The sequence below is a fragment of the Phyllopteryx taeniolatus genome, chromosome 14 (genome assembly GCF_024500385.1).
Source record: "Phyllopteryx taeniolatus isolate TA_2022b chromosome 14, UOR_Ptae_1.2, whole genome shotgun sequence".
Taxonomy (NCBI): Eukaryota; Metazoa; Chordata; class Actinopteri; order Syngnathiformes; family Syngnathidae; genus Phyllopteryx; species Phyllopteryx taeniolatus.
In genome coordinates, this window is record NC_084515.1 from 19515163 (window position 1) to 19543085 (window position 27923).

The window sequence follows — 27923 nt, forward strand, 5'->3', positions numbered from 1 at the left end:
GCTCTGGTCCAAAGTCAGCTGGGATAGGCTCCAGCTCACTCACGACCCTCGTGACGAGAAGCGCTCTAGGATTTCGACATTAGTAACTGCCGTACAAGTGTAAAAACAAGCTAACTGGAAGTGCCACAACTCATCGATTATCGGATTAATGTTTAATTACGTTTTGGATAATCGATGAATGGCTTAGAGGTCTGGTTGAACTTCGGCCTGTCAGTGGTAAATATTCTCAGATTTCTGCAGTCCCCCACGAAAGCAGACTGATTATCGTTGTGTTTAATCCAAATAAGACATTTGTAAACGTCTGCTCTCACTTTGGAAAATAAGGTTAGCATTTTCTGACAAACTAGTAACTGAATCATCATCAATTTAAGTTTTGGAATTGTTCACCCTATCAGTTGGAAATAATGTATAGCATCATATATAGCAATAATGAAAAGTAAAGGCTGCTTCCAGGAGTCAGCCTTTGCTTTCTGCGCCTCTTTTCTTCCTCCTGGGAAGCTGTTGATGTTTTTTTTTTTTTGTGTGTGTGTATGTTTGTGTGTGCGTTCCAATTTTCTTTCTAAGGAACTTGCATATCTGTTCACACACAAGCGCGCACACGTCGTGTAAAACGAGACGCGGCTGACGATGCAGCCGCAGGGGCCCGGCGACGACTGCGCACGCTCTAATCAGGCAGCCTTTTGAAAGCGTTGTCACTTATTATGGCACAGACGAAGGTGCAAGAAGAGGGTTCAGGTGGCACTTGAAACACTTGATTTTCTTTTTTCTTCGTGTCACAGAGGAAAAACAAAAAATAAAAAACACAAAAAAAGCAGATCAACATCAGAAGCAGGGGTCCATGCTGTCTCTTGAATGTACCTGGTTCATTTTTTTTGCCGAGCATCTGAGCGAACGCTAAGTGTTTCAAAGCGGACGGCGTTTATTTCTATTTTGGTGTACGGTTTACGCTGGAATATGTCGACAATCTCAAGTGCCCTCGCCAGGGAAAAACAGCAACAGTCACGATGGACTTGGTGCACCTCAAAGCACTTTGTGTAATGTCAACAGGTGGATGTTTGGAACAAACCTGGCTGGCCCGTGTGTCACGTGCCGTTTGTGTTCCCACCAAACAGCTTCACGGTCATCATTTGGATTTATTTGGGATTATACAGAGACGAAAATTGCTTTAATAGGTTCATATTTTAAAAAAAAAACCAGTTTAGGGTTTACTCCACCTCTCACTCGAAGTCAGTTATGCATCACACAGCGCGCATCGCCAAGGTCACTCTTGTGTCAGTAATGCATAAGCAAAGATCACATTGAAATGGTTTTTAGAGATGCTTGATTTGGTGATACCTGGGGTTACCACGGCAACAGCCATCGCCGTATGTGCTTTGGCAGAAGAGTCACAAAGAGAGAGTAACTTGAGACTTATTATGCATCCAAGCAAATTCATTTGGGTTAAAAGGAGCATATTTATGAACCTTTACGTATTGAAATTCATTGAATAGTTTTGCAATCCCACCTACAGTATGTGTTTCATTGGCATAATAACCACCAACACATTTTCTCCGAACATGACATGAACTGATAGGCACGGCGAATTTGAGAGCCACTTTTCAAGCCACTGTCTGAAACAATACTCCTGCAATATATTCCCCGCAGGAGTGATTGCCCTGCTATCATGTCAAAGGTAAGCAGAGCTGCATTGAGTTTTGTCAGATGTACAAATGAGTGTAAGCTAACAATGTTCGGGTCTGACAAGCGGTACGTTTAATTCCTTTGGTGAAGTTGTCAACGGTATGGGGGTATTTGTGTTGGTGATGTGCACCACATACACACAGTATAGTGAATGAAGTGCTGCCTCCACAAGTGAAAATGCTTTTATTGTCTTTTTTTTTTTTTCAATCCAAAATTCTGGGTTCTGCTTTTGCAAGTGCAAATCTCTCTCATCGCAAAACTCAGGCACCATCCCGGTCGTCATAGTAACAGAACCCAGACTCTTGTTATTGGGACACCTGGCACTGTTTTAAATTGTGGGGGGGGAAAAGTGCCTAAAATATCTCCTTATGCACCATTTAGTGATTATTACGTGTTGACAATAAGCACCCTATTTGTCTGCATTTCACTCGTACGGAGTCTTCCGGTTCACTAAAATAAAAAGTGATCCACATTAAAAGTTCTCGCTGACTCATACTGGAGCAGCTTTACTTTCCAAAGCAGCAGACGTCCCACAGTACACCAATAATAACATCTGCTATAATTTAAACACAGCCCACACTGCAGCAGCTGATTCCAGTTTATGATCACATGCGTCCTTTTCTGTGGATCCCTCATGCGTGCAAAATCCATTTCAATCCAGTACGGGAATGTCAGACAGAGTAAAACTGTGATGGGAACTGGTGTTAGCTGGCATTTAAAGGCATTTGTCTAATCCTGTTTGCGTGGCTTTAACATTTTTATATATATATATATATATATATATATACGGAATTAAAATGTTTCTCTTTTTTTATATTGCAGCCATTTGTTAAAATCATTTCAAAAATTGAAGGGGGTCTGAAAACTTTCCGTACCCAATGTGTATATAAAACAACTGCACACTCAAACAAGCTCACCATTCAAGCACTTGCTTTGCATGCTGCATTACATTAAAAAGACACCTTACTGTAGCGCATGTTCAAATATAAGCTTTTAGGGCACTGCCTAAGACTTAACATGCTTGAGGGAATATGTTCCTATAAACTATTCCTGCAGTGTTGTGCCTGCATTTTCAGTGGATGGAAAATATTGAGGGTGCACTACCTCAAAGCACATATGCCTCCGCTTCAAAAGCAGGGATTGAAGATTTTATATCGAGGCGTAATTCCAAGCAAACCGAGTTCCCTCAAAAACCATGAATACAGAAATGTACTTTTTTCCGTCCTGTATCGAAATGCTAGAAACCATTGTAAATTACAACTGGACATTTGACTCAATAAAAATCGTAAAAATGGAATCAGTTGACTGATATGCTTACATGCGTACGTGAGCCTCCATTAGCCAACACAATATATTTTGTCGTCATTTTCCCGCAGGAGAAATAATTTGTTACAGAACATCATAAAACGTACTAAATGTACAGGCAATGTTTAATATTGTGTAGAAATATTACAATTTAATTAAAAAAATGCTGACAATTAGCTTTGTCATTACATCGTGCAGGTGAACCTAATGTTGTGTTGTACATTCCTCGTATTTCCGCGCTAACCAAAAAGAAAATGACTTTGAATAACTTATTAGCGGTTGCCATCAATCACAGCCAATTGAAACCCTCAGGTAAGAATAACAGCGACTCTGGGAGACATGCCGACATGTGTATGTGCGCTTGCTCGCTAAAGCCCGTGACTTCATGGAGGCCATGTTTATGGGCCTCAGCCTGGCGGTATCGCGTTCTCCATCGCGAAAAAGGAGCCTGAAGGACAAGAGCGGTGGTGGACCTTATGTGAATTCAAATCCTGGCAAAGATCAGCAAGGCAAATTAAAGCGTGTTCAAATTCAGCCTTCGGGAAAAGAAAGTTGACTTTTGTCGGTGCTCGTCGGTGCAAAACAGCAACACATTTGCAGCAAGGTCAATAAATATCCATCCATCCAATTTCTGAGCCGCTTCTCCTCACAAGGGTCGCGGGCGTGCCGGAGCCTATCCCAGCTATCATCGGGCAGGAGGCTGGGTACACCCTGAGCTGGTTGCCAGCCAATCGCAGGGCACATATCAACAAACAACCATCCGCACTCACATTCACACCTACGGGCAATTTCGAGGTGTCAATTGACTTAGCATGCATGTTTTTGGGATGTGGGAAGAAACCGGAGTGCCTGGAGAAAACCCACGCCGGTACGGGGAGAACATGCAAACTCCACACAGGCGGGGCCGGGGATTGAACCCCGGTCCTCAGAACTGTGAGGCAGACGCTGTAACCAGTCGTCCACCGTGCCGCCGGTCTATAAATATGTTGTTGTTTTTTTTTTCCTCAGCCAGGAGATGAAAGAGCGATTTGGGAACATCTGGCGAGCAGACGCTGGCAGGTTAAGGTAAACAGAGTGTCCTTTTATGGCCGTGCTCCTACCCTCGGCCCGAGTGGAGGTATGATGTGGAACGCCTTCAAAGAAACACCAAGCCGCCACATCTTGTTTAAATTTATCTCGACGCGGGCAGACGTGCACTTCGGCCGCAGAATGCTCCCACCGAGTTCGTGCCATGTCCGCCATACATTCCCAGACACACACACACACACACAAATATTTTATCGCATGCACACATTCAAACACATAATTTTCACTGTGGCCATCAGTGTTGTTACTTTCCAAATTTAATGTATGATATAGTGCTACTTTCAATCATTTGAAAGTAATATAGTAATTATGTTATCACTTATCAATTACTTTGACCAAAGACAACATTTAATTCGATTATGTTTGGCAGCATTGTGGTGTAGTGGTTAGCACAACAACTTCACAGTCAAGAAGTTCAGCTTTCAAATCTCACCTCAGGCCTGCCACATTCCAAAACCATGTATGTTAGGTTTATTGATGACTTTTAATTGAATGTGAGTGTGCTGGCAACCACTCCAGGGAGCACCCCGCCTCTCGCCCAAAGTCAGCTGGGATAGGCTCAAGCTCACCCTAATGAGGATGAGCGGTATATAAAAAAAAAAAAAAAAATCGATCGTTTTGGTCATTTCAACCGAGGTGGGTAGAGTAGCCACAAATTGTACTCAAGTAAGAGTATTACTACTTTAGAGTAATATGACTCATGTAAAAGTAAAAAAAAAAAAAAACAAACTTATTTAAGAGTAACTATTCAGTGAAAAAACCTAAGTACAATTAACTGGTCAGTAACTTTTTGGAATCAAACCATAAACATCAACTAGAGAATAATATAGTATGGGAATGTGCAAATTTGGGTATTGCCCAACAATATAACTTTAACTGAAGCAATACATTTAATCTATTAAATTAATTAGAATTATTTTATTTATTTTTTTTTCATATTCTGCAAATAAATGCTCTAAATGACTATCGGTCTTTGATTTTTTTTAAGTTATTATTTTTTTAAATTCATATTATATAATGATAGATTATCTCTTACTTATATTACTTAGTTATTATTTTATAGAATAGGGGAAAACAATCATTTGAGTAAAACATGCCTATAAAGAGCAAAATCAGAAAAATAAATAAAGATAAATGTTTATTTTCTCCCCCTGCCCCCCCCTCGAACTGTACTTATACAGGTATAGTCGTTGGTGAGCTACGACTGGTTCGTGCCCCAAACTCCTGAGGTTCGAGATAATTGATGTTGTCTCCCAAAAGCTGGACGGACCCAGCAACAGCAACTAAGGCGGGTGGAGGTCTTAGCGAAAGCTCAACGAAATGAGGTGGAATCGAGGTTAAAGTGATGAAGTCTGACAGGCAAAATTCCTAAAGCGAGAAAGACTGTTTTTCTTCCCAGACCGACTGTGATGTCGGCGTGACAGCGACATGGTTGTGTTTTTCATCCAGTTCATTAGAGCTTCGGGAGCGCTTGGAACACTTCACGCTTTGTGACATTTCGGCAAGTGGCTTCAAAGGCGACTGCAGGGAGGCGGGCACGGAGGAGGCGGTTGGGGGTGTGGTGACGTCGCGCGCGGAATGTAGATGAGCCATCATTAAAGAGCATTTGAAGCCTTTTTCTTGCGTTTTCAAGCCACAAATAACAAGTACAGCAGGAGTGGACTCCCGGTGAAAAGGCTCAAACGTGTCGCAGAGCAAATTGCCATAAAGCAAATGTTAGGTTTGAGACATCAGTTTGGTCAGGTTGACGGTTGAGCGTGTGGGCTTGTGCTCAGCGGAGGAGGTGGTTTTGATGTATGGCACCAGATGCCCGCTGCCAGATGCTGTCGAAGCTGGCATGAAAGTCTGGCATGAGGCTGACCGGGAAATAATTAACCTACTTTGCACGGAAGGTCACCAGTGTTGGGAGTCGTGCTTGATACGGCACTATTTGCTTTTTGCTCTGGGATTTTCTTCAGATTCCATTTACTTTTGTTTCATGGTTTGTCTTGTTTTCATGTGTTCATGCTCGTTACATTGTTTTTATCCACCTGTTCTGGTTAGCCGTGTTCCTTATGTCTACCAATCAGCTCCCTCCGCTTGTGTCTTGTCCAGGTGTGCCTCGTTGTCCAAATCCTCAGAATGTTGTTTCATGGTTTGTCTTGTTTTCCTGAATCTCACGCTTGTTAGTTTTTTTTGTACCTGTTCTCGTTAGCCGTGTTCCTTGTGTCCACCAATCAGCTCCCTCCACTCGTGTCTTGTCCAAGTGTGCCTCGTTGTCTCGTATTTATTTCCCCGGTTTCTTTCAGTCTGTGTCTGTTCATTGATGTTGTCGTTAGCTGTGTTAATATGGCTCTCTTAAGTTTCCTTTTGTGGCAAGTTTATTCCCTAAGTGCTTTTCTGGCCTTTGATTTACTGTTTTGCTTTTGCTTTTTTTTTTTTTGTTTTTTTTTTTTGCTTTTTGAAATGAAAACCATTTTTGAGACTCCTGCACTCGTCCTTTGCTTCCCTCTATTTTGGTCCTCCACTTTTTTTTTTTTGCCAATCCCACCACACAAACTAGTGTTTGTGACAAGTATTTAAATCCATTACAATGTCAGTGAGGCAGGCTACTTTGCATTTTATCCACTTATATAACCTATAACCTATGCAAGCCTTGGCAATTTCAAAATCATTCACCAAAAGTCAAGTTAGGTTAGTTAAAGACTAAATTGCTCATAGGTGTGAATGGTTGTTTTTGTATATGCAGTGTTGGGGAGTATAACTAATGAAAATGTACTGTCACTGGATTACGTAATTCAATTACAAAATGTATGTCTTTGCAGTTCATGACATTACCGGGAGAAAATGTGTAATTTAATTACAATTGCTTTTGGAAAATTCCATGATTACAATTTTAGTTCCATTTGAAAAATAGCTGCAAATGCTCAGATTTTTTTATTCGTGTCACTTCCTCCTTCTAAAGGCGACGATTGTGATTGGCTTTCTCTGGTCATGTGCCACTCTGTTGTAGTCTCAAACATGACATATTTTTCCAAATACGACCTCAAGGCGCCACCTTGTGGTACAATTTATTAGTTCATCTGAGATTTTGAAAAGGTAAGACTCATAGTTACACTTTTGACCACATAAAATTGAAACATTGACTTTTGAAGAGCTTCATCTTCATAATTTTGAACGGGGTAGTCATGGAAAGCGATTGTGCACATTTGTCATCAGGTCAACATGGTATGTTGGATGTCTTCTGTAGGGTGGACACCGCCACGCGCCCAAAGCCATCTGGGGTAGGCTTCAGTTTATCCGTGATCCCAATGAGGCCGAGTGCTTGAATTGCCAATGAAGCAATGGTTGTAGCGCACGCTGCCATGTAACCGCAAAGAACCTTCGTGAATGTCGAAAGATCTGCCTGCGTGTGGCATCCAATCATTTGGTTTGCCTCGCTCTCTCTTTTTGTTTCCATGAAGGAAATTCTTACCTTCGCCGCCTGTCCCGCTGTGCACGGTGCCAGACGGAGTCTAATTGAATGATTTTGCCAGGGATCAGTCAGATTAGGGATTGTGTTCATTCCTCTGTCGCTCTGGATTAGTGTTCCTTCAAAATATGTCTGTCTTTTGGAATAACAAATACAAACATGCTCAAAGCACAAAGACCTACGCTCTTTGTGACAGATACAGTTACAATTACCTAGTTTGCCTTTTTAAGGTGAGCTGTACGTTTTTCTTATTGACGAGGCGCTGAGCCAAGACTGTAGAAGAATTCTAGATGTATTTTTCCCATGAACTCCATTCCAAAAGTGGGCTAAGGCCAAGATGTTTGCAAAGTAGGGGAACGCCTGCAGCTTTTTGCCTCGCAGCTGCTGCGTGGGTAAAGGGCGTGTTTGCTGTTATTAACCTTCCTATGAATCCTGTCCTTCTCAATCCACTGGTAATCCTAATAATCCCAAACCCATCTCCGTAATAGGTGCCAGATGCTGATGGAGCAGATGAACACCAAGCTTGTGTTTTTATACAAGAAAAATAAAGCAGGAGGCGGGCCGCTGGAATCCACACACTGTGATGAAAGAAGGGGAAAACAGTGGCGCACCTACGCTGGGGAGAACTCGACAAGGAAGAGTCCCTGGGCTGGGAACGAACGCTCATTCAAAACAAGATACTTAATAGTAAGACGAAATTCTGAGTAGTTAGTTGATCGTTAGTCTGGAATGGATTGATTGTCATTGAAGCCAAATGGCGTTGCGACCAGCAGTTGCGCTGTTTTTTTTTTGGTTTTGTTTTTGTTTTTTGACAACATGACAACATCCGGGCAGCATTATCGTGCTCATTACGACGTTGCCACGCAAACAGCAGTCAGAATTACAAAATAACAAGCAGTCAAATTTTGTCAGTAACCAATCGCAGGTTTAAGCCATGATCACATCTACACTTGTGGAAACAAGAGTTCGGAAAATTCAATGAGTGATTCACTCAACAACGAGATTAAACAAAATGACACTCGATGATCGTTAAGTGGTCCGATAATTCCGATTGCCGGTGTAATTTGGTTGCATGTCAATCTCTAGTTTAAAAAGCATGCACTCATTTTCCTGTTCAACATAGCTATATATATATATATATATATATATATATATATATTGATCACTAAGATCATTGAATTGATCATTTATTCTCCTCGCAATCAATTTTGTGAAATTTCTATCACTGGTTTAATTGTCACGCATGCATAATCCTGCTCGTCTCGACTAAGATATTCCTTCTACGCATGGCAGCAAGCGTTCAGAACATTCGAGGGATGGTTCAACAAAAAGAAACATTCATTCATCATAAAATTTCACCATAATCAGTCAAGTTCCTTTTGACGCGTATTCCATATTTTCATTTATGGACGATTGAGATGCCATTAGAGTGTGCAGCTGTTGCTAAGCGTGTATGTTACTGATAGGATACGTCTCCCATTCTGACAGCTGCCTCGAGGTCTTCAGACGAGCCATTATCGAGGATCATCCTCGCGCTCACCTGACAAATAAACATAATCCTCCGTATATTTTTACATGGATTTCCAAGTGTCCTGACCCCTCGAACGCATCCCAGGAATTGTGGGCCGCCGAGCATCGAGCCTTTCCTTTTCGTGAGCGGCCGCTCAAATGATGCCAAACCGCAGCGGACCAATCGAATGGCTCGTCGCTGTCAAAAGGTGCTTTGCCAACTGCCGAACTGAGGGCGACGGACATTTGACCTCCTCGTGCGTCAACAATGATTACCGCATTTCGGGGCCCTCAACACAAAAGTTTGGCCGGTGCGCTGGAAAGCGTCTTTGCCAAGCGGCAGCTGTCCTCCACCGATAATACCTCTTAACAGCAAGCGGACATTTTGTTTATCACCTTGCAGTATAATCGACATCTCTCCTTGGATTCCGAAGAACAACAGCAGCAATACCACCAAGGAATCAATCACGGTAATGGTTTCCCCCATGGAGAGGAAGGACAGGTGATATATCCGGCCCCATCGTAGGCGGCGCGCCACTCAATCATTTCTGTCTGCAGAATCCACGTTCTTCTGCTAAGTCCACCGGTCCTTCACTTTATCTTCTGCCGCCAATCGGTCCTCTTATCGTCACGTGCCCTCGGTCCGGTTCGGTCCCGGAGCCCCACGCTTCCCAGCCGAAGTCCTTCGGCCTTTTCGTCATCCCGAACGCTTTCAGTAATCGCTTCTGTTTCTATCGTCTGGTTAGATGTTGTTGGCTGAGGTGGTTGTAAAAACAAGAACACAGCCTCGACTTGCGATTGAACAAAACTGGGGAAAAATCAGATTTTGAGTTGCTTTAAATAGTCTGATGGACCCAAATGGGCGGAGAAAATGATTTTGTAATTGTATGAATTTATTTGGATACAATACTTGTTTTGGTTTCCTTTTCAATTACAATGGCTTTATTGTGAAACGCGTCGTTGTTTTTTGTTTTTTTTAATGATACAATGTGGTTGGTTGCCCCCGTCTCGAGTCAGTTTGCGTTCATCTTTCCAATGAGATGTATGAAAAATTTCATTTGAAGGAGGGTTTAAATGCAATGTAGTGTTTGAAGTGGTGATGGGATGTCATTTGTTTATCCATTGATTTATTTTTCCTGAGTCATCTGGATTTTAAGGTAATATAATGGTATGATTTCATGCCATGTGATTTCAAGTAGTCAGTCATTCATTCATATGTATGTTTTGGATTTTTATAACATTTCAAAGCGCAGTCCGTGCTTTCGTCCTTCCCACGAGATGAGATCTCACACAACTGTTTGTCCCCGTTGTGTCATCACTCAGTTCCGGAGCCACTTTTGTGAATTTGGGACATACAGAGCAAAACCGAGGCGGTGTCTTCACGATAGCAATGGCTGACGCAATTGAGGACAATCTCAAATGTCCCACGTGTATGGCGATCTTTGAAGATCCGATCATCCTGCCGTGTCGTCGCAGCGTCTGTTCCATGTGCATGCAGCAGTGGCGGAATGTGACAAAATGTTTATTGTGTCCATACTGTAGGACTTGGTTTCACTCGACAAAGTTCCACAAACACTTGGCACTGAGGAATGTGTGTGAGGCCGTTCAACAAACCTGGGAGGAGCCAGAGGATATCTGCAGTCTGCACAAGGAGAAAGTGAAACTCAACTCTATTGTTTGGACCACCATAAACACAAAAATCCACACCGGCCATAAGTTCAGTTCTCCCTTTAAAATTGCACCAGATCAGAGAGCGAAACTTAAGGAAAGCCTGAAGGATGTGAAGGAAGCACTGGAATGTAAGAAGACCGATAGCGACGACTACGTTAAGCAAGCAGGGTACATCAAGGTCCAGAGGGAGCAGGTCGAAAGCAAGCTTCAGCGCTTCCTGCAGGTTGAGAAAGAGGCCAGACTGTCTGGTGTGACGGAGGAAGAGCAGAAGAAAGAGTCAGACCATTAAGGAGGCCATTGAGGCTCTCAACAGCCATATGGCCGCTCAATCAGATATGATCGGAACCGGAGAGGAGCGGTTGACATCTGGCCAGCTTTCCTTCATGAACAACTTTCAAAATTACGATGAGCAAAATCCAAGAGATGCTCGCATTTCCCGAGCTGCCCCAATAAACTCTGCTGGATGAAGCCAAACGTGGACGACCTCAAGGTCACCGTGCGGGAACAAATGAAGGAGAAGTTCTCCTACAGTGCCGTCATTCTGGACCCAAACATTGGGAGATTGGTGGTCGGCAAGGTTTGTCTGGAGATATAGAAATATATCCTTTCTTTGACACGGAGGATGAAAGGCCTCTGAAAATAATTTCACTTAGGCCTCATGTAACCACTCCAAGTCGGTGATGGTGGAGATATTTTTGCTCCCACAATTGTTTTGCACATCAATCCAAATTTGGAGATTAGGAATTAATTCAGAAACTAAATCAAACCAAATTTCAACTTGGATATTATTGTTTTAGACAGTTTATGGAAGAATGTAAATTGCCCGCAGGTGTGAATGGTTGCGTTGTTTATGTGTGCCCTGCGATTGGCTGGCGACCAGTTCAGGGTGTACCCCGCTTCGCCGGCACGCACGCGACCCTCGTGAGGATCGGCTCAAATGGATGGATGTTTTAGACGGTGTATAAAAAAATAACAATAATTCTCTTGAGCAAAATGTCATTTTGTTTTTTTAAGGATCTGCACACTTAAATGTTTTCTTCTGAGTGCAGCGGTCAGCACGAGGCATCGCAAACTCACCATCGCAATGTTTGGGATTTATGGAGGACCAAGAGTGCCACAATTCAATAAATCTGTAATTCAATAAATAGTTCAATGTGTCATGAAGTATTTTTTTATTTCAGTATTTATTTACTTATAGAAATGTATTTATTCCAATATTTATTGGCTTACTTCAATATTTCCATATCAAATTACTTTAATATTTTATGAATTATTGCAATATTTAGGTTTTGAATTATTTCACCGGTTATTTCAATACGTATTTGAGTCATTATTTCTACACTTATTTCAGTATGGAATTATTTCAATATTTTAAGTTGTTTCAAAATTTGTTTAGATAACTTTTTATTTCACTACTTATTTAAATGTGTATATATTTGAATAATTGAATCATTAAGTGTTATCTGCTATGAATGATTTCAATATATATTTAGGTATTTACGTTTTCCACTATTTCACCAGTTATTTCAATATATATTTGAGTATTTAATTATTTCTATAAACTTGCGAAGGACGCGACGCCGCTATGAGAGCTTATGCTAGCAGACGCCATCGCATGAACCAATCAGGGCCAAGCTGTTTCCATATTTAAATTGCGGAAGGTGAGCGATCCAATCAGAGCAAAGCTCATTTACATGTCGCATATTAATGAATCCAGCTGTGTCAAATGCCTGGGCGAAAAGACCAACTGGAGTGTCTTAAAAAAAGGACATTTTGAGCATTTCCGAACAAGTCCTATATCAATATTTCAAAACATTTTCCACCATTAATGTGACATGTAACCTATACAATTCGATTGAATTAAAATGTTTCTTTTCAAGCGGGGAAGTCAAAAAATAGTGTGTAATAATGTGGTTGCGCAAGTGTGCGCGCCGCCTTTAACTGGGATGTGGCTGTGTTCAGAATGAATCACACACTTTCAAACTCATGTTAAATGGGAGTCTGCACACACCTGCCATCATTTAAAGTGCCTCTGATTGGTTATTTATGTATTTATTTGTATAAGCAGAAACCAGATAGTCTTGTGCGCACACTGACTTCACAGTGTTCTTTCTGGCGATGAGCGTTTTGGAATTATGACCATAAAAGTTTCATTGGACTATAACAAAATCTTCCAAAATGTGAACCCCTGCTCAACTCTTTAACACTTAAACTCTTAACAGCTAAATCGAGCCCTAACCTTGCATCTGATTTAGCCCTAAGCCCCGACCTCTAACCCCTAGCACCTTTGCAGGCCCACGCATGTGAAAAATCTTCTCATCAGTCCTGAGCTTCACATTATGTCTATTAAATGTTTAATTGGAAGTCCCCCTCCATTTTCACACACGCGCAGCTCCTTTCGCCAACGCTAACGAGCTGAAATGAAAACTTAATTAGAATTGATAAGCAGCAGCGCTCTCCAGTCGAGTCAAATACGCAGCATTCCATCTGATAGGAAAATGAAAATGAGGCTTAGATTTTACACCTCTTGGCATTGTAAGATGTTCCACTTGATAATTTCCAAGTCAAGTAATTAAACAGAGAGATACTTTGTGAGATAAGACCAGTGAAATGAAAAAAAAAAAAAAGGAAATTACCATTCGGTTGTTCTCAAAGCAATTTGAATATAGACAAAAAAGGGAGTGTGAAGTCATCACATTTGGATCAACCCAGACAGTTTGTCAGGTTTTCTGATGAAGCAAAGCACTGACTAACATTGGATCCCTTGTCTCTAGCATGCCAACGGGAGTGACTCATTGTCGCGCTATCTCGAATCCCATCGGAGGTCTTAATGTCTCGCGCTTCTTTTCATCTTGGATAATGGTGGCCCCCAATAGGCAGAGACATGTAACTGCATGAGTCATCCTGACTCAGTCTTTCGTCTCTTTGTGGGCCTTACCGAACACAAATGCAGGGCAAAAGCAGCGATGCACCTCCAGGTCGAAGCTCGTCTTTTTTGTCATTCCCATCGTGCGTCACCATAATCGTCTGTGTTCTAATTTCATGCCCTCTTCTTCTTTATTGATTTTCCTGTCCTATTATTTATCTATTTGTCCTCAGTCCATTACGGCATCTTTCCCCATGATTGCTCTTTGGAATAAATCATGCAAGAGACATTCTGAGCTTTAGTTATACAACGAGACATATAACCGATATATCGATTGGATCTTTGTTGGTATGTGAACACAATTAAGAGAACTGTTACCGGTAATTGAGCCAGTTACAAGTTTACTTAGCGATGCTTTTTTTTTTCTGACTGTTCAATCGGAAAGGGGGAAAAAAGCTCAATACTACTTGAAAGCCTCTCAATTTTATATATTACAGGCGTGAAATACACTTGTTTTATTTTATAATAATAATGATAAGAATAATAATATAATATTATTATTTACAATTATAATTAAGTAATTTAATTATATTTATGATGTGATATTATTAGATCATTTATAGTGATAATAATAATCGCAGTTATATTGTTAATTATACTAATTGAATTGACAGGCTAGAACATTTTAGAAAAAAAGCTATAATTATCCCAAAAAAATTATGAAATAATAATCCATTTAAAGCTGGGGGCAGCTTGGAAAATAGTCTCATAAGAGTAATACGAATAAATAAAAACGACATTTCAATTATTTATCCTGGTAAAAAAAATAAGAGAAATGAAACATTTTGAAAATCCAAATCTTATAATTAAATACAGCAAAATACCTTATAAGGTTATACTTTATCATTGTGATGGATACAATGGCATAATTAGACAATAGAAATGAATGAACAATAATCATTCTACATGTTTGAATGACTGGTCTCGAAAGACTCTTGAATGGCTATCCATGCTGTCGCAGGGATTTTGGGGGGAAACTTGGGCTCATTCAAATGATCAAGCACATCATAATAATGGTGTATTACTACAGCTGTATCTATTCATAATATTATGCAGAATGATAAAAGCTGATATTGCCTTAAGGCCTTTGAAGAAAACCTTGTTTCCCCCTCCACATTTCCGGATGCCACCATATTCCTCTTAATAGTGCCAAGGAGGGCGTGTTTGACTCCAAAGCCACGGAGACCTCCGCTCAACCAAAGAAAAATCTGCTGTTGCGTATGAATTATTAATTTGTTGCTCGCTTGCGTGGTGTTTTGTGGAGGGGCTTAATTAAAATCTCAGGAGCTCTCGTGGCCGACCGAGCTGGGGATCGGTCTTCCCGTGGCACGTCTCCATCTGCAGCCGCCCTACTCTGCGTTGGCCCCGAGCTGTGCCAGCGCCTCCCCGCAGCAGAGCGGCACACTCCTGAGAAGAAAGCACGAAATCTTCACTTTTACTTTTCAACAGCTCGTCTGATCTAGCAAAAGGCCCGCTGTGATCCGTTGACACGACAGCTTTGCTGGCTTTTAAGGAAGGTGAGTGTGTTGTTTTTTTATGACGAGCACTAACATTTGTTCGTGTGCCACGAGATTGTAAATGTGGCTCTTTCATGCAATGTGACTCTTGAGAGCAGTTAAGGCTGAAAGCTTTTGATAAGCCATCACGATCCATCTCAACCTCCGCCTCTCGGATGGAAGGAATCCAAATGACGGATACCAAAATTCTGCTAATGTGTAGGCGACATGTTTGTTATGGCCCGCTGGATTTTAATATCCCTTTTGTTTCCGCGATATTTGTCGACAACATACCATGTTTGGTGCCAGGGTCCGAGTCTGGAGACTCTCAAACTGTGGTGTGTGCAACCCTGAAGCATGCACGGGATTCAAAGTGTGATACGGCCATACTTTTACCAAATTTGGTTTTGTCTATCAAAACATATAACAGTAGCTCGCAAAGGTTTCATACCCTTTTAACTTTTCCACATTTAGTCAAGTGTCAACCACCAACGTAAATGTATTTTATGGGAATTGCGTGTACTAGACCAGTGGCACATCATTTTGATACCTTTGAATAAAATCCAACTGCAAACATTTCCAGATGTGGGACTGTGTAGTATATGTATACGCAGTATATCTGGTTTTGTTTATCAAGGTATATACAATATGTATATGTATGTAAGCCACAAAAACTATATACAGTGGACCGGACCGGACAACGAATAGCGAAAATCCGTGGATAACTGAACCATGAAATTGCATTGGAAAAAAAAAATATATATATATCCATCCATCCATTTTCTGTACTACTTTATGCTCACAAGGGTCGCGGACATGCCGGAGCCTATCCCAGCAATCTTCGAGCGAGAGGCGGGGTACACCCTGAACCGGCCGCCAGCCAATCGCAAGGCACATGGAAACAATTTCCCACCCACGAGCAATTTTGAGTCCTCAATCAACCTACCGTGCATGTTTGTGGGGATGTGGGAGGAAACCGGAGTACCTGGAGGAAACATGCAAACTCCACACAGGCGGGACCGGGATTTGTACCCCGGTCCTCAGAACTGTGAGGCAGATGTGCTAACCAGTCGTCCACCGTGCCGCCATAAAGTATATACATAAATATTTACGCTATAACAGTTGATAAATGTCAAAATAGTTTTATGCTGGCAACATTTTTCCACTACAGAGAATGATTTCTGTTCCTGTTATTACTTCACCAAAAAGATTATTTAATCAACACAAATTGGATGTCCGTTACCCTCGAACCTCAAGTTTGTACTATACCTCAAATAAAACATACAGCAATATGACATTCACCAGGCTGTAAAGCTCCAGCTTGGAACCTGCCAACTGAACATTCCGGTATCTGGGTGTCACGCGGCCCGTCTGGGCTCCGAGCACGCAAGATACGGTTGATCCAATTGCGGCCATGCTCAATCAACCTAATTCTAGAGGGGACGCGGGCGCCCGCTTCTGCAGTGTGTGCAAGAACGGATTGGCCAACAAAGCAGCTTTAAAGGTCAGCGTTTTGCTGCCTGCGTGCCTCCCTTGGCCATCCATATACAGTACAGTAGTAGAGGGCGGCCCTTGCAAACACGCCATATGCAAATTTGTCACAAAGTACACGAGCAAAGTAGAGCAACTCGGATAGGGAGAGTGATTGTTAAACGTAGAGTTGTGCCGCCAGCAGGAACACATCCTCACAAGACTTTTCTACTAATGAGGACAACCTGGAGGTTTGTGTCATTTCTCACTCAAAACACAAGCATGTATGGACACCCACAATTTGTTGTTGTTTTTGGTTTACTTTGTTCGAATACAAGCTGTACGAGGAGCCAATTATATTCTCAGCAGGAGAGCTTCACTCGATGATGATGATGATGATGGTTAATGACATACTGTAAGGTTCCTACTCCAACTGTGCCCTTGACATTTGCAAATGTCTTCTTTTTGCTTTTCTATTCTTTGGTTATGTGCTCCATTTTGAAGACTGTTCCGATGGGGAAAATCCTTTTTTTTTTTTGGTGAATTTAGTTTTTTTGTGTATCACTTAAAGCTTGAATAGAGACGCTACAGTCCGAACCCTAAACACTTACCCCAACCCATAAGAACTGTACCCTAACACCAGCTCATTAGACTGACCATAACCCTACTCTAAGCCCTAACCCTGACTAACCCCTTGACCACAGCTCTTTCTGTAAACCTACCCTAACCCAGACCATAACCTTAGTCGACCTAACCTTCTTCTTCGCTGGTCCATCGTAGTCGAAGATAACCAAGCTTCTGTTTTGCTGCGTAGAACTCGGTGGTAGTTTTAGCCACCGTACGTGACTACGAAACCTGATCCGAGAGCCGAGTATCTTGCAGCAATGGAGGCGATTGGGTTCAGGTGGCTGTGTTGGTCCTGGGTGCTGTCTACGCTGACGTGGATCCCTCCGTTTGTTCTTTGGGTGCCACTTTCTTCCATTGTGGCATATACCGAATGCTAATGAGGCCAGTTCACTACTGCTGATTCCTGGTCATTGGGGTTGATGTTGCACCTCTCAGACGGTCTTTATAGCTCCACTGCCGTCTTCCAGGTTTTCTGCTGGCCGGCCGGAGCTGGCCATAGAACACCTGGCGCACAGTTGATATGCTGGCATACCCAAACCATAACCCTGACCACAACTGTGCCCTAACCCCCGACTTTTAACACGGACCATAACTCTAGGCTCACCACAACCCTACCCTAACTATGACCCTAACCTGACCATAACTCTTTCCATGACTCTCCACTCACCACTAACCCAACCCTAACCAAGTCCTAACCCTAACCCGACGAGAGAATCATCTGAGCCAACTCGAAAAACGAAACTTATAAGCCCCAAAACATTTATCCTACAAACGCCCATAATATAAAATGCTCAACATTTGTGTGATTGTTCCATCATGATTGGCTTTTAGATTAGTAACAGTCTCAGATGACTTTGGGAAAGCTTTGTTATTTAAAGACATTTTTACAACTGGTGAATCAAAATGCACCTGATTGTGTAAGATGGACGCCGTGTGACTTCTTATACTTTTGCATTACAAGCTGGGTCTGATTTGCATAGTTTTAATCTTATATACCCTTACGTCTTTCACAGAAAAATGGGATTTTGCGGTGTTTGTTTTAACCGAATTTGTATGCAGCTAATCATACGAGGACATAATACGCGCTTTGATGACAGACAAAAGTCATTTTGTTTTTATCTATTTATTTTTCTGCTTCAGGTGTGCAAATGATTAGTTTGCTGGTTGCTGACGAAGCAATAACGCTCTGAATGGAAATGTATATGTCAATAAATAATGGGCCTTTTTTAATGAAGTCGATCAGAAATAAAACAAAATTATCAAAAATACAATTCACTTCCATATCCTGTTATGATTATTAACAGAGCAATGACATATAAATGCACAAAGTGCTGGAAGTCCTCACGTCTGTCAAGTAAACTTTGACAGAGGTGTTTGTTGTGCAATGTGCCAACACGCGCTGGATATCGGGGGGGCTCCATTTAATGAGATCTCCCACCAACTAACAGATGTGGTGAACCGGCACTCTGTGAAGTTCACATCTGCACGTAATTGGACGCCGTTGCTTTTGTCACAAAACATGCTGCCAGCCTGTTTGTGTGCGCAAAGTCGTTATCGGTGTTTATGTTATTAGCGGTGCCGTAGCTCGCCGCATGTGTTTCTGAGAGTGGAGGGGCTGACTCACATCATTTTGACGCCCAGGGGGGTCGTGGGTGCAGGGCCAGGCTGGTTCTGCAGTTGCTGATGAGGCCCCGCTTATTGCTGGGTGCCTGTTTTGAGGTCCTGGAAACTACCGTCTCCCAAATTGCATACAGTGGAAGCGCAACCAAATTGTCACGGAAAGTTGGACCTCAAAAGTCCCCAAAACTTGGGAGCAGGGTGTCTGCGGATCCTTTCAAAGTCTATAAACTCCTTAAATCTCGCCATTTATTTATTTTAAATGTATTATCATGAGTGAGCTTCTTGCATCTAACAACTGCATCACATCCAGTGGGGTGGGGTGTGTTAATTAAGAGTTATTTTTCCTTCATGATCTGCTTGGAAAACGGTCGGCCAGAGAATCATAAATGTTAAATAATGCGCAATTTTTACAGTCTCAAATGGTCTGTCAACATCATATAGCTATTAGGAATTAGAAAGTGCTGTTGGCGGAGAAAACTAGAGGAGCAACTAGTTGTGTTGAGTGTTTGTTTAACAACTTTCGCAAGTCATTCACCACAATAATAAAAATTTGTAAAAAAAATAAATAAAAAAAGGCAATGAGAAGAGTTTGCAACCACAATGTGGTGACAAGATTAGCTGACACATCTTTTATTTCTGCTTCTACTACAGTGAACCCGTGTATCAGGAGGGATACACCCAGATATATAATATATATATATATAAAAATGTTTGGTTTTTTTTAAATAGTAAATATAGTATAGCTTCTATACTTTGACTTGGTTCAAAGGCATTTAAAATTATTTAAAACACTTTTTAAACACATTGTAAACAAATGAAATGAAAAAAAAGATTGCAAGCATAAAATGTTTGTAAAAAAAAAAAAAAAAAAAATACATTATGAACTATAGTGTCTCTGTGTTAGAAATGTGGCTTTAAGAGGTAAAATAAATATCATACTTCATTTTCCGTTGCACGATTAAAATGCGATAAACTGACATCATTGTACCCTCTTTCCCTTGTAGATAATCAAATAATATATGTTCTTCCTCTTTGTATTTTCTGGCCAGTCTGGAGACCCTGTGGCACAACGGTGCATCTCACAGGTCAGTCTTGGTACTACAACAGTTTTTGGGGCGGTTCTGAGTGTGGTGTGCTGTGTTGGGAATCGCCAGTGCACCGCACAACTACAGCGGTAAGCTCACTGGTGTGTCGGGTCTCTTAGTATACGTGTGCCAGGCTTCAGAAGGTGACTCATAGCAGTCCACAGACTTGCGAATCAGTGACCTTGCTGCTCATTAAAAAGTACTTCTTTTTTTTTTTTTTTGGGTGCTAAACTGGAGGAGAGACTATCAGAAGCACTGCAGATCCAAACGGCCTAATGAATGACTCTTTGACATTTCTGAGTCACGTATTGTTCCCGGTGATGCCGCGGTTTGCGGTCATGTCCACGCAGACTACAGAGGCGCACCGCCGCGCTTCATTAAGTCCAGTGAACTACGTGCACCTGTCGTGACCCTCCCTCTGTTATCTCAAGGGTCCATTTGTTTATCCGTCTGCAAATAACTGATATTGATTGAAGTACGTTTTGGAGGCAGAAGCGCGTAATTAGCCGCTAGTGTCTCATGCTGATAAGAGAGGGGGGAAAATATGAAAAATGTTAATCCTGGTATTAGAATCAAGAGGAGATTCATGTCTCTATTGAAAGAGTGAGAAGTGTTTTAGTTTTCAGACGCTTTCCCTGGAGCCCAATTATTGAAATATCTTTAAACTTTAGTAAACTTGAATTACAATAACTTTAAGAAAGTTTCGTAAGAAGAACTGGCCAGTGTTTTTTTTTATGGACGCAAAGTGGACGAAATTGTTCAGACAGCAATCGGAGGCGCGGGCCTCAGTAATTGCTATAATTGGAATATCGGCGAGAATGCGGCATTAGCTTTTATTGTCCAAAGGTGGAATTAAGTCTTATTTTCATTTTTTAACAACATAACCACAAACAGCCTCTCTTTGCTCTGCAACCACCAGTCGCCTCCAAACAAACGAATAACGAATCACGAGTGCACAGTTCAGTTTCCTTTAAGATCTATGTCCTTTATTTTAATCGAAGAGCACACACACACACACACGCACACATAACCAGGTTTTCACCACCGATTTTCACCAATCTCCTCTGCCAAATCCGATGTCTGTTGTTGTACCAGGACTGACCTGTGAGAGGCAGCATGGTGCAACAGGCAGTAATCAATAATCAAACTAACACCAAGTGGTGTTTTCATAGGAATTTCGGGGATGTGTATTATGTATATACTATATCATCCAGTTTGTCAAATTAATTTGTATACGCTAATATCAAACTTTTCCTGTTTTTTTCCCCCTTATCTCCTCACTTTGGAGTTTAGTTGCACAGACTGATTGACTGCTTTACTGAGCATACAAACATGAAAGAAGAAATAATGGAAAGTGAAAGAAAATCAATGTTTAAAAAAAAATAAAGATCGAGGGAGTCAATTTATATGTTCAAAGGGAGTAGGAGTTCCTGTTAAGACAATAAAAGCATTTTCACTCACAGAGGCAGCACTTCACTTCATACACTACATTGTTGATTTTTGTTTTCTCATGTGTGATATAAGTATATATGGAGTACTTTTCTGTGAAAAATGCTATACAAATCAAATGGACTTACCTGCTTACGTTCTTCCTTATTTCTTCACTTAGTGCGTGAACTACCGTACGTGGTGCTCGGAAGCATCAGAAAAGACAAATACAGAGTCAACAACTTCACTTAGTAATCAACTACCAGTGTGTGCAGCATCCAACACAACTCAATGCAGCTCTGCTTACCTTTAGGCTTTGTCAAGATGGCAGGTGCGTCACACCCATGGATGCTGTGGTGTTTCTGCATGGTAGTGCCGAGGCGTATGACAGTATGTCAGACAGAGTAGTCACTTGAAAGTGGCTCTGGATCTTCACCCAGCCCAGCTAAAATTATTTATTTTATAACTAATACTGCCACGTAACAGTAAGGCAGACGTGTAGCAGGGCTGGCCCACGGACACATTTTCAGAAATAGAAAACTAAACATTTCATTTCACACACTTTCACAGTTCAGAGACACTTCAGAGACAGAAGTATTAGTATACAGTAAAGTAAAAAGTAACTTTTTCATATGTCTCCCCTTGGAAAGCCTCTATGCATTTTACGTTCTAATCAAATAAGACAACATCCCCGTGGAGGTTTATTCGCAATACGTAAATAGCTTGACTGACTCTGTCGCTGTCAAGTTCCTGTAAAGTTCCGTGCTGAATGATCATCGTGAACACCGCCAACGTCTCACACACACAAAATGCTGCAGAGCGCCGCTAAATCCACTCGGGTCAATCGGAATGACGAACGCCGCGGTTGCGCGCGGCCTCATTTATCAGCATTAAGTCAAATAAAGAAGAGATAGAAGCAGGTGCTGGAGGGCTGCGGTTGAGTGTGCGTGGGTTGTTTAGCTCGTGTGCGCATCCAAAGGACAGATGCACTTAGAAACAGACATCAATAGATAAAGACTTTGGTTTGAAGTGCTCAACACAATTTGTGGTAACCTACTTCCTCCTGCATTCTCTTCTATATTCTATCCTCCGATGTGCCGGTCTTCGTCCGGCGCGTGTAGCATTCGATTTTGTCGCACAGACTTCATTTTGCGCAGGTTGTCAACAAAACAGCACTTTACCGATTTGCATTCACACGAGTGACTTACAATTCAATTATATAGAGGGGGAGCAGCAAAAAAAAAAAAAAACAAACAAACAAAACAAAAAACGCAAGCAATTTGTCCTTACAGCATCTTTCATTTAATTATACAAAATTAATTTAGAAGATGTGATGGAATTAAAACAATCAGAAAAGCAGAGCTGATCCATCGTGTTTATTCTAACAGATTTAATGCTGCCTTCCTTTTTGTACATACTAATAAATACCACAACACACGCGCGCGCGCACACGCACGCACAGATTGCAAACAACACTATCATGACAGATGTGTTAGTGGGCGTGGCCTTGGGTGGACATGATTTAGTCCAGTGAAGCTTTATCATTATGAGGAGGATGGAAAAAAGGTGCTGTGTTTCATTTTGTACTCTAAAACTATTTAATGATTTTTTTTTTGATTATTTAATTTTTGGGGGCAAGCAAATGCGTACAAGCCTGTCCCTGCAGCTAATTTAATGAGGAAAAATTAACAGCCGTGTATTCAAAACCGTGGGAACGTTCATGAATTCATCTTCAGTTCCGCTTATCCTCGCTCGGGTCGCGGGGCGTGCTGGAGCCTATCCCAGCTATCCTCGGGCAAGAGGCACCCTGAACTGGTCGCCAGCCAATCGCAGGCCGTGGGAACAGTAAAACACAAAACCACAAAGCGTGCACTCACGCACAAGCTGCTGTGGGCCACAGCTCTCACCCAGACACTCACACACAGACTCACTGACGACATTTGCCACCCTACCAGGCCCCGCCTCTTTAAGGCACATGCATGCACACAGACACTAGAATAGATGCAATAGTTTCTATTTTAAGCTTGCTGTTTTTACTTTCTTTTGGATTGTGACACATTAACATGTTTGAAAAGTGTGATTAGGGGAAGTTTAGGTTTTGTAAATAAGCTTAAATATGTTTAAAGAGCGTGTGCAGGGTAAAACTATAACCAAAAAAAATGTATATGGTCTCTCTATATCGTGGCTTTTCGCCTATTGCGGTTGGGTCTGGAATGTATCCCTCATGATAAATGGATTGACCGCATGCTAAATGGATGAATAGTTTTATTTTGCACTGGTTAACTTCTCTATAAGCAGCCTCAGCGCTTTGTAATGAATGAGGTTTTTTTTTTTTGCGAGACTATATGTCCACTGCAAAGACTGCAGAGGGCCTTGCTTGTAAATAAGCATCATGTTTGTCAGGCCAACTGCTTTTTAGCCTCTGCAGTAATAGATGTTGGATGATAATTGCGCAGTAAAACCCGTCGGCGTTTGACTTAGCACTTTTACAACAACATATAAGAGCAGGGAGAAAATAGAGCGCTCATCTTTTGACCCTGCGTTGCGGCCAGCGCAAACAGAATAAATCATGCCGACTTGGTCCTTTCACACTCGCAGGACAGCTGCTGAAATATTCATTTAATGACTTGGATACAAATACAGCGGTACCTCGATTTAAGTTTTTCGAGTTTCAAAATAAAAGAAAACATTTTGTACTCATGTCGGGAGCAGTTCGTGCACTATACTGTGTGTACGTATCACCAAAACAACACGAGAATGCTAATTGTTTGACCATGGAGATTCAGTTCTTTCCAGCAACGCTGCTTATGTAAATGTATCAATTACTCTCCTGAGAACTTTTGCAGAACGTTGCAACGATTACCATAATAATCAAATGAAAATTTGCTAAACAAGTGTCTGCACATTACTCTTCAGGCATGATGCAAATGTCTCACTCCCTTTGCAAACTCTTACATAGCTTTTATAACGCGGGGGTTAAAAGTGTAGTGATATGATGTATTTATATATGAGATGCGGTATCTGGGTCAGGCCCATGTGAGATTCCGCGGGGAGAACTACAAGACGTCAACCGGAGACAAATTTCCGGAATATCTTGTTCTTAAAGCCGCTACATGGAAAATAAATCGGAGATCAATCAGCAGCACAGTAGGAGCCAATGCTCCAACTCTTAGCGCCTGTGTCGGCGTTGCCTTTTGCACACAGACAGTGCGCGCTCCTGCAATGAGAATTCACGGCAAAAGGCAGCGGTGGATAACTTCCACTTTGCTAAGCCCCTCTGCTACCTCGAGCCCTCGCGTCGCCGGCCTGTTAAGAGTTTAATCATGGTGGGCCGAGCTGACAGGCTGTGTTATTGGAGCGCCTTGCCTCCGTGGCTGGCCATCCTGCAACACGGGAGACCAGCGCTACAGCCACAGACCGTCTCGTTTGGGCGGTGGGGGTGGTAATTTGAACGGTGCGCCAACCCCAGCAAGCGCTCCCAAAGCTGAGAACGCACATGATGGATGTCCTTATCGCTCGGTGCACTCGCTCCATGTGCCTGCACAGCGGGGAGTGGAAACGGGGCAGATAGCGTAAAGCTCTTCTGTTTTCTGCCCCACTAGCTTCCCCTCGCTGGCAGGTGAAGAAAAAAAAAGAAAAGAGTGCCGGGGGGTTGTCCTGTCACCATCGGCAACTTTAGGGAAGCTACTTCCAAAATGTAATAGGTGATATGGTACTTTTTTTTTTTTTTACTTTGAATGTGAGTTTTGTTGTCTTTGGAAGTGGTTAACGATTCGTAGTTAGACATTTATGCTCCAAGCAAGCACACCCCAAACCACATATGATATCATTTTTTGGGAATGCAAAAAAAGGAGAGCGGTCGGGCTGCCTGGCCGAGAGGCCATTGTCAGTCCACAAGACTGGCTGTGTGGAAACTCCATCATTAATATTCCATTCAGCTGTAAAGTGGTTGTGGAGACGCTCAAGGAGGCCGTACTGTTTGTCGGGGGCAGAATTATCATTGTAAGTGGGAGCTAGGCGATGTTGTCTGTTCAGCCATCTCTCACGACTCTTTCAAACCATGTCTTCCGTGTCCAGAATATGCACATTTTTGACCTCAAAAGAGTGCTGTAGTAGACAGCTGAGTCTTGACCTGAGGAGTTTGCCTGTCCGTTTTGTGCCAGGCGTCTCCTCAGTGGTTGTTTGATTAGAAAGGAAAGCGACAGACGCAACGACGTTGTCATTCCGTCTGTATCAGGCCTGTGTGTCTTGAAAGAAACATCAAGTAGACAGACTTTTCACTTTAGTGGGCTACGCAAGGAGTCACGCAGCGGGCCGGATCTGGCCCCGAGGCCTTGTGTTTGACACCTGTGAGGGTTTCCCCTCCAATTGAATTCAGCCAGAATTGTGGATGCCACAGACTGGCTAATGGCTGTGTGGCACACGGCTGTGGACAATCAACCAATTACCAGATACTCCCGATCTCGACTGGTCACGTCTAGAAAGCGCTGCACACGCCCACTTCCAACAAAGGAGGCAACCACGCTCAGAAATGTGTCTCATCAAGTTTGCCGCTTAACATCTAAATGACTCAGAGAAGGCTCGGGAGAAAGCGTCTACATCTCGGATTATACATCTATTATATATGCAAAATATTTGCATCTTGGACATGCATACCGGTACCTCGAGTAAAAAGTTCCCAACGTGTCGATAAATCGCTCCTTTTGCAGCGTACAATTAGGCACCGTGTCTTTTGCCGTAGTCGGCACGACTCACTCGGTGATTGCTGTCCAACCGTGTTTATTTCTTGCCAGATGGAGAACAATGCGGAAATGATTCCGCTCATGTTGTCTCTTTCTTAGCGGGAAATACACTAAACTCGCTAGTCCCTTTTTTGAAAGATTGTCGCTGGAAGGGTTGGAAAAGTCTTTAAATATAGTATCCAAATCAGCAAGTCGGCAACGTTGACTCCATTTGTGAACTAGCTTCCTTTTTTTGTTAGTGATCGGTGCATGTGCATGTTAGCGGGGAATCGATGAATCACTTCACGTTGGGAGAAAGTCATTCAGACTTCACGGGATGCTGCTTTTATTTAATGTTTTTTTTTTGCCTACTAATTTCAAAGTTATTTTGTTTGACCTCAGGAGACATAAAAGAAAGGGAAGAAAAAAAAGACTTCTGGAAATATAGTGGTTGTGTTGCTGGTTGCCTTTTTGAATCATGTGTATGTGACTCGTCGTGCTGCTTTCATTTTGGCGTCTTTTGAAAGCAGGAACGTACAGTAAGACGCCATGTTGTTCAGCTGCAACAATAAACAATTGTTAAAAGTATTGTGCTTTGGTTTCCTTTCATTTCAAAGGTCTGTAAATGTACCTGCGGGAGTCTGCTGCGTTGTGTCACTTTGTTTTGGTTTTGTTCCCACTAAAGATGTGCTTCAAACACACTATATTACTTTGGCAAAGGTTGTTGTTCACAGATAACAAACTTTGTTAAGATCTTAAACTAAAGTGTCACAATGGAGCGACAAAAAGATGACTTATCACTCGGGGGTTAAACCGATGGGTCGAATAGTCGACTTTATTAGTCCCCGTTGCCGTTTAACACTTGCAGTCGACTTATCCCTAATCCGATGTTATCTATAAATATTCACATAAGATGGTTTTAGAATAGCATAGCGGTTAGCCTTGCTAAAACATTTGTACCGGTGGCGGCGGCGAGGAAAGAGGGCAGCAGAAGCTCGGTCTTCGTCACCAAAATGTTCTGTCCAATGTTCTACACAGACGACAACTGCGTGCGATCGAGAACGTTCAAAAGTCTCGAAGACGCCATGCTTGCGTTTGAACAACAAGTCGGCCATTTTGGTTCGAAGGAGCCATTCTGTGCAAATTCCAGTGCTCATATTTTGACGAACTCCTACTCGGAAAATGAAGAGCCCCAATCAGAAGCGAGTATCCTTGACAGATGGGCGATGCTAAATTACAAAGATTTTTTTGGCCAACGCCGTCTCATCTGGCCGAAGCATGACATCAAATTTTGATGATCGTTATGAGGATTCAGCATGAAATCGAGGTGCCCAGGCCCATCCATCGCTGCTTTCAGCTTTAATTACAATTATCATGAAATGTGACCCAAAAAAAGGCAACTGAGTACAACTATTGATCATTTCCTAATGTGCACATGGTGAATAATTGAAGCATGTTGCCGAATAGATCTGAGGAATTGCGGTAATTTCATAATATTCTCTGATTAAAAAGAATATTTCCTACTCATTAGAGTACATTACTTTCATGTGAAGTCCAACTAAATTGTCATGACAACCGTCTGCTTTGCACGCAAGACCCAACTGCGGTGCCCTGCTGACGTGCCCTCATGTACGGCATCACACTGTTAGCGATTGAAGTTTTTTTTTTTTGCTTTGTTTGTTTTTAACCTTGTGCCTAGCTTTCATTTTTGATCACCTCCTTTTGGCGAGCAGCTTCGTGCTCTCTGATAAGCACCCTTGCTTGGCCGTTTGGACTGAATCACACCGGGCATGATCAAAACGACACCTCATACAGACTAAAGCACAATAAATCCGATCGGCAGCGCAG

At 42.1% G+C, this 27923-nt stretch overlaps 1 pseudogene; it reads left to right on the forward strand.

The window, feature by feature from the left end:
• Positions 1-8731: 8731 nt before the first annotated feature.
• Positions 8732-11806, forward strand: LOC133488967 (tripartite motif-containing protein 5-like; annotated as a pseudogene).
• Positions 11807-27923: the final 16117 nt, after the last annotated feature.